At 42.1% G+C, this 7,028-nt stretch overlaps 1 protein-coding gene across 3 annotated transcripts in view; it reads right to left on the reverse strand.

Moving 5' to 3' along the window:
- dennd4a (DENN/MADD domain containing 4A) overlaps window positions 1-6,816 on the reverse strand; it is a 151,600-nt gene extending 144,784 nt beyond the window's left edge. For 2 of the 3 annotated variants that reach the window (XM_043674604.2, XM_043674605.2), the window contains exon 1: window positions 6,681-6,816. The gene's annotated coding sequence lies outside the window, so the exon portion shown is untranslated. The remainder of the gene's footprint in view (window positions 1-6,680) is intronic. The other variant, XM_087981452.1, reaches the window with a different exon arrangement.
- Between the last annotated feature and the right edge of the window lie 212 nt (window positions 6,817-7,028).

The following is a 7,028-nucleotide window of genomic DNA, read 5'->3' on the forward strand; positions in this document are numbered from 1 at the left end:
AGCAAAGACCAGGAAGATCCCATTTGAACGCACAGTCTATTCGAAGTCTATTCTAGTTACCTTTCAAACAACTGATAATGGAGATATAAAAGAAAGGAAGCAAGAGTAAACCTTGAGACATCTCAATCCTGTGCCACTACTTAACAAATGATCTTCAATCTTAATTCCACATTCCCATCTGATCCCCACAACTCAAGTATGGAAATATTGTTTTTCTTGTGGAAAGGCAATTAGATGTTGGCATTAAAAAGTCTTGAAGAGCTTGTACATGAATGTTATTTTTAACAATTTGAAAACATCCCATTTATCTATTCTCCGTATCAAAGTGATTAACCTCACATTTCCCGATATTATATGCCATCAGCCACATTATTCCTCATTCAATTAACCTATTTATATCCCTTTACAGATCTTTGTGTCTTTTACACAGCTTATTTTTTCACCTTTGTATCACCCATAAACCTCAGTACAGTTCATTCAGTTTATTTAAGTGGAGTGTCGGAGGCTGAGGGGTGACCTTATAGAGGTTTACAAAATTATGAGGGGCATGGATAGGGTAAATAGGCAAAGTCTTTTCCCTGGGTTGGGGGAGTCCAGATCTAGATGGCATAGGTTTAGGGTGAGAGGGGAAAGATATAAAAGGGACCTAAGGGGCAACATTTTCACGCAGAGGGTGGTTCGTGTATGGAATGAGCTGCCAGAGGAGATGGTGGAGGCTGGTACAATTGCAACATTTAAAAGGCATTTGGATGGGTATATGAATAGGAAGGGTTTGGAGGGATATGGGCCGGTGCTGGCAGGTGGGATTAGATTGGTTTGGGATATCTGGTCGGTGTGGACGGTTTGGACCGAAGGGTCTGTTTCTGTGCTGTACATCTCTATGATTAAGTGATTGATACGAATTGTAAAAATCTGAGCCCTGGTACTGATCATCACAATGGAAGTAACTGAAGTTGAAGAGAGATGTTTTTCAAAGGCACCTTTTAAGTACTTGTGTTATTCACATTTGCCTTTGACCATGGACTCCTGCTTGTCAAAGTGTATGAACATGAAGATAAATAACTGAGGTCACAGGCCTCAACATGCCTTCCTAAAATTAATCCCGGCTGTTTACAAAATGTAACATCAATGCTGCATGGCAAACTGCTTTTATACCAACAATTAATGAATTGGTAATGGGAACTACAGAATCAATGTAAACTTAACAAAATCGGATTTGCATTAATTTAGTTTTCAAGAACAGAAAGTTGCTGTTTTTTTTAAAAAAAGAGCAGGAAATCCACATTTCTGAAAAAACCACAATGTCAACTAAAAAGTATAATTTAATTCAAGGTCCAGTGGAAAGATCAGAGGAGTGGATTAGTTGGACAGGTCTACCAAAGCACAATAGTCCAAATGACCACATTCTGTTGTGTACTGGTCTATGAATCTAACATAGCAAGCCTTGATTAGATATCTTAAGAGATTCCATATACGACTCGGTATTTGATGGAGCATCAAAAAGTAGTATAAGGCTGCATCCACTCTGGTAAAAACTACTGCTGTAACTTTCATATCATGACTGACTGCTTAATAGTAACCTTTCTACAAATAAATATTCACAACAGCAACTAGCTACTACAAACAAGACGACTGTTTATTGAATACTGATGAAACATAGACATGCTGCCAAAGCCGTTGGTTACATTCATCAAGTCAAATGTAAGAAAACCAAATTTCAAAACAATTACGACAATTTTTACTTTCTTACAATGAATGCTGCTGAGAAGTTCTGTACTACTGTTTCTGGAAACAGTGTACAGCCTTAAAATAGGTGGTTTCTGGATCCCACTGGGGATACCACAACATACATATACACATTAAAATTTGTAATAAAACAATTAATACTTAAAACCAGTGCACAATCACCATTCTTTTCATCCTGTTCAGGCTGTTATGAAAACTACCCTATGATAAATTTGACATTTGCATAGCTATCTGAGCTTAGCGAGCACTGAAGAAGTGTTTCAGCTATCTAAACACACACAAAGGAAGTAAATCACCATGACTCTCACCTTCTCAAGACCAACCAAAACTCTGCACTGCCCAAATTCTGCTGAACATCTGCTCACTTACTGGCTCTCAGCCAGGAATGTTCCATGCACAGGCGAACTAAAAATAAATTACAAACTACACCAAGAATTAGCACTGTGAAAGTAAAGTGCCTCAGAGTGACACCATATCTTTCCCCACCTTACTCATGAAGGTAGTGATTGTTACCAGGACACCACACAACTTACACACAGGTACTGATGTCTGGTCCAGGAGATCAATATACTAAGCACATTTTACACATAAATTCTATACTCGCTCTCACACCAGGATACAAGCACTTCCAGCAAGTGGAAAGTGTATACTCACTCAGGTGCAGGAATTCTGAATCTTTCCTATTTTTCCCACCCAGGTATCCATCTGAGTGAGCATAGCATAAATAAAGATAAGGCAAGCATGACATGTGGTGATTTAGCTGATCTCCCCGATGAAGAGCAGCCAATATGTAAATGGAGGCAAAATTTCTAGATCCTACCCTGGCAAGGAATCAACACCTTTTTATAAGATGGCATAGGGAAAATTTGCATAAACAAGACTCTCTAAGCAGGCATGGTAGGAACTTGCAATAATTTCATTCATTAAATCTAAATGTGAAGCAAATGGTAGAGCTTTCACTTTGAATTAATACACGACATTCTCTCAACTGAGAGATTCAGAAAATTATTTCAGCCAATTAACACAAATGATGTCATCAATACCTTTGTTTTAGTGAAATCAAATTTACAATTAAAATTTATAAACCACATTGCTACATTGTTATATTTTTCAAACATTTGTTGATGAAATTGAATTGTGCAACATCTTAGCAGATCAGTATTCAGTGATGACGCTAATCACAAATGGGGATGTGGACTGTCTACAGCAGACATCTCAACATACTGGCGCAGTACCGACAATGCACAAGATCCTGTACCCCCACTGGGAAGACAGCTACACCAATACCAGCGTCCTGGTATCAGGCCAACACCCCCAGCATCGAGGCACTGACCACCTTTCATCGGCTACGATGGGCTGGGCACATTGCACGACTTACACAAGACTCCCCAAGCAGATGCTCTAATCCCAGCTCAGAAACAGAAGGCGAGCCCAGGTGGACGGAGAAAGTGCTTCGGAATTCTCTTAGGATAAAGTGTGGCATTTCCACAGACACCTGGGAACCACTGGTCCAAGACTGTCCAAAGTGGAGGAACAGTATCTGGGAAGGCTTTGAGAATCTTGAGACTTGCCATCAGGAAAAAGCAGAAGCTAGGCAAAAACAGCAAAAAGAGCGCAATGTCACACTAACACCCCACCCACCCATTTCCACGATCACCTTCTGGCCCAAGTTTGGCAGAGTTTGCAGAAGCCGCCTTGGATTATTTAGCCACAAACAGACGCACCAAGAGTGGGAGAGAGTTATCCTCATCTGCAACGGAATGCCAAGATACTCTCAATGCCGGCAAAACCAAGGAACTCATTATTGACTTTTGGCAGGATGTTACTCATGCCCCCCTACACAAATATGCCAAAGTTAATAGCACAGAGGTGAAATGAGTGGAGAATGTCAAACTCCTGGGAGTTGTCATCCACAACAAGCTTTCCTGGGCTCTTCATGTGGATGCACTGGTTACAAAGGCCCAACAACGTCTCTTCTTCCTCAGGTAGCAGAGAAATTTTGGCAAGACAATGAATACCCTTGCCAACCGTTATAGGTGTGCCATCGAGAGCATTCTGTCAGGATGTATCACTACCCGATATGGTAAGTGAACCATTCAAGATTGGAGACGGTTACAGAGAGTGGTGAACTCGGCCCGGACAATCACAAAGGCCAACCTCCCATTTATAGAATCTATCTACCAGGCCCGGTCAAGGAAAGGCCACCAGCATTGTCAAAGATCCATCCCACCCTGGCAATGCTTTTTTACAATCTCTACCATCGGGGATAAGGTACAGAAGCCAGAACACATGCACCAGCCGATTTCGAAACATATTCTACCTATTGTTGTTAGAATACTGAATGGACTCTCAAACTCTTAGCATTTGCCTGTACTCGTGTTTTTGTTTTTGCCGCTGTTCACTTATTATTTACTTATCTATGCTATTTAACCATGTGATCTACCTGTATTGCTCGCAAGACAAAGCTTTTTACTGTGCCTCAGTACATGTGACAATAAAGTCAATTCAATGATGATAATGATGTAATCACAAACTGTCAGTTCAATTACCATTTATTTTGAGGTAAAAAGTGAGATCTAAATATGAAAATTTTCAAACTTAAACTGCAGCATAGTGTGAAAGCAACATCAGCAGCAGCAATGGCTTACACCAGTGTTTTCCTGAACTTAACTCCCTATGATGAAAACAAAACAAGCGACACTCACTTTGGCTAACAGTTCACAACCACAGAAACAAGTTAAGTGATTTGCTAAGTTGTGGATGAAGCCTTCTATTAAAATACTCTAAACTTTCCCCTCAAATTAATTTTAAATAGATGGATCTTGATTGGCTAACAGTTGCTTTAAGAACATGCAATTCCTAAACTATTTAGCTTTTAAAAAGTTTATTTTTCATACATCATATGACTGTTGTGAAATTGAACCTCTGAGCAAAATGACACTTTCCCTCATCCATTCACAACTTACTCAAAAAGAAACAATTTGTACAGTAAAGGATAAATGTACACGTGCAAGCACAGGGTTTTCCCAGTGACATTTGCACAGATGTATCAGTGTGTTTTCGATACTATCAATAGAGCTGATGCTAAACCACAATGTGAATCCCAGAAAGCCCCTATTAACAAAATAACCCAGAAACATCCTGATACCTAACATTCATTTTAAAGTAAATTTCAGCAAAAGAATATTCTCCAGTGAAGAATGAATATGCCAAAGTTAATACATACACCCGTGCAATATGCCTTTGTTAAACCAACATTTTAAGTTCTTTTTAGGAGCTCACAGTAGTTATGCCACGCGATTCCTCCAATTAAACCTAAAGCGATTAGCTTATGAAACATCAAATACGAATTCTAATTTAAAAAAAAACACAAATGAATCCTAACAGAGCTCAACCGAAAGATAATTTCTACTCACAAACCCAGCCCAGGTGGGAATAAGGAACAAGATCAGAGTTAAACAGGAGACTGTCTCCAAATGTTTAAACAAAACTGGATTGAATCTCATTGGTTATTTCTGTGCATCCACTTTGTTAGCACCACAGATACTTTAAATAATGAATACCGTTATTCATTAGTCACCCTTTCGTGGTTTGAAAATATCTTCCAGAATTTTAAAAATAAAACCAAAATTTTGCGCATTATCTGACCCCAAAAGCAGACAAACGGAAAGAAATCTTAAGATGGAGAACAGATTATTTATTTTATAGACTTACAAAGCTATAAACATGTATGACCAGTGTGGTCATTAAGAACATTATTCAAGGACAGAGGATTATAGGAACATTTTTGGGGTGGGCAGTTTATAAAGAACATTGGAAGGCGTTTATATAAAGGACTATTAGGAAAGAGGGTTTATACAGAACATTAGGAGGGTACACAAAAATACTGGGTATTATAAATTACCTTGGAGGAGGGTTACAATGAACAGCAGGCAATGTTACAAAAACATGGGGAATTATAATGAACACAGGGCAGCCAGAAAGACGCTGGGGGATTATATTGAAATTAGGGGTTTTTTATAAAATCACTGGTGGGAATATACCGAATATGGGTGGTGGGGTGGGAGTTTATAAAGAATGTTAAGATGGGTAAATTACAAAGAACACTAAAATTGGGGAAGTTATAAAGAAGAATAGAGGGATATAAATAACATTGGGGATTTAAAAAATCAATGGGCTGTGAGGATTTAATAAAACATTACGAGGGGTCATAAAATCATTTCATGGGGGGGGGGTTATATGCACACCGGACTAGGGTGGGGTGCATGTTATATACACACCAGGCTGTGTGTGTTATATACACACCAGGCTGGGGGGGTGTACGTTATATACACATTGGGCTGGGGTGGGGGGGTGTGTTATATACACACCGGGCTGGTGGGTGTGTGTGCGCGTGCGTGCGCATGTTATACACACACCGGGCTCGGGGGGGGGTTACACACACACTGGGCTGAGGGGGGGGTGTTATACACACACCGGGCTGAGGGGGGGGGGGGTGTTATACACACACCGGGCTGAGGGGGGGGGGGGTGTTATACACACACCGGGCTGAGGGGGGGGGGGGGGGGGTGTTATACACACACCGGGCTGAGGGGGGGGGGGGGGTGTTATACACACACCGGGCTGAGGGGGGGGGGGGGGGTGTTATACACACACCGGGCTTGGGGGGGGTTATACACACACCGGGCTGGGGGTAGGGGGGGGGGTGTTATACACACACCGGGCTGGGGGGGTGGGGGGGGGGGTGTTATACACACACCGGGCTGGGGGGGGGGGGGTGTTATACACACACCGGGCTGGGGGGCGGGGGTGCAGGGGTTCCGTAAAGATCAAGATGACGGCAATGCGCCTGCGCACTGGCCCCAGTCACCAGCCGTTCACTAAACCCGGAGAATGTGGCGGCGGTACGATGTGGGGGGTCTCCCAAAACTCACCGCGCCCCCCAGGAAGGCGTGTCTTCCGCTTTTTCACCAGACTGAGGATTCAGACCAAAATTGCAATTATAGTGGTTTTTAATTCATGGTGAGTGCCGTCCGCTAACGGGAATCTCGCGGCTCGGTCCCGTGCCGTCCGGCGCCATTTTGGTTGTGAAGGAAACTCGCGCGTGACCGCGGGTGCGCGCCTGGAGCAGCCGGAGTCCGAGCGGTCCTAGCGCTCATCGCATTAGGTTCCTTGGAGCATTGACCTTCATCGCAATTACCTAAGGAGATAAAGTAACTGTGAAGCTGCTTCATGCAATGTCCGAATGATCAGATAAAGTCAGGAAATACTGGAAATGCTCA

This window comes from Chiloscyllium plagiosum, unplaced genomic scaffold, assembly GCF_037043375.1.
Source record: "Chiloscyllium plagiosum isolate Xiang-an unplaced genomic scaffold, Cpla_swu_hap1 HiC_scaffold_39, whole genome shotgun sequence".
Classification (NCBI taxonomy): Eukaryota; Metazoa; Chordata; class Chondrichthyes; order Orectolobiformes; family Hemiscylliidae; genus Chiloscyllium; species Chiloscyllium plagiosum.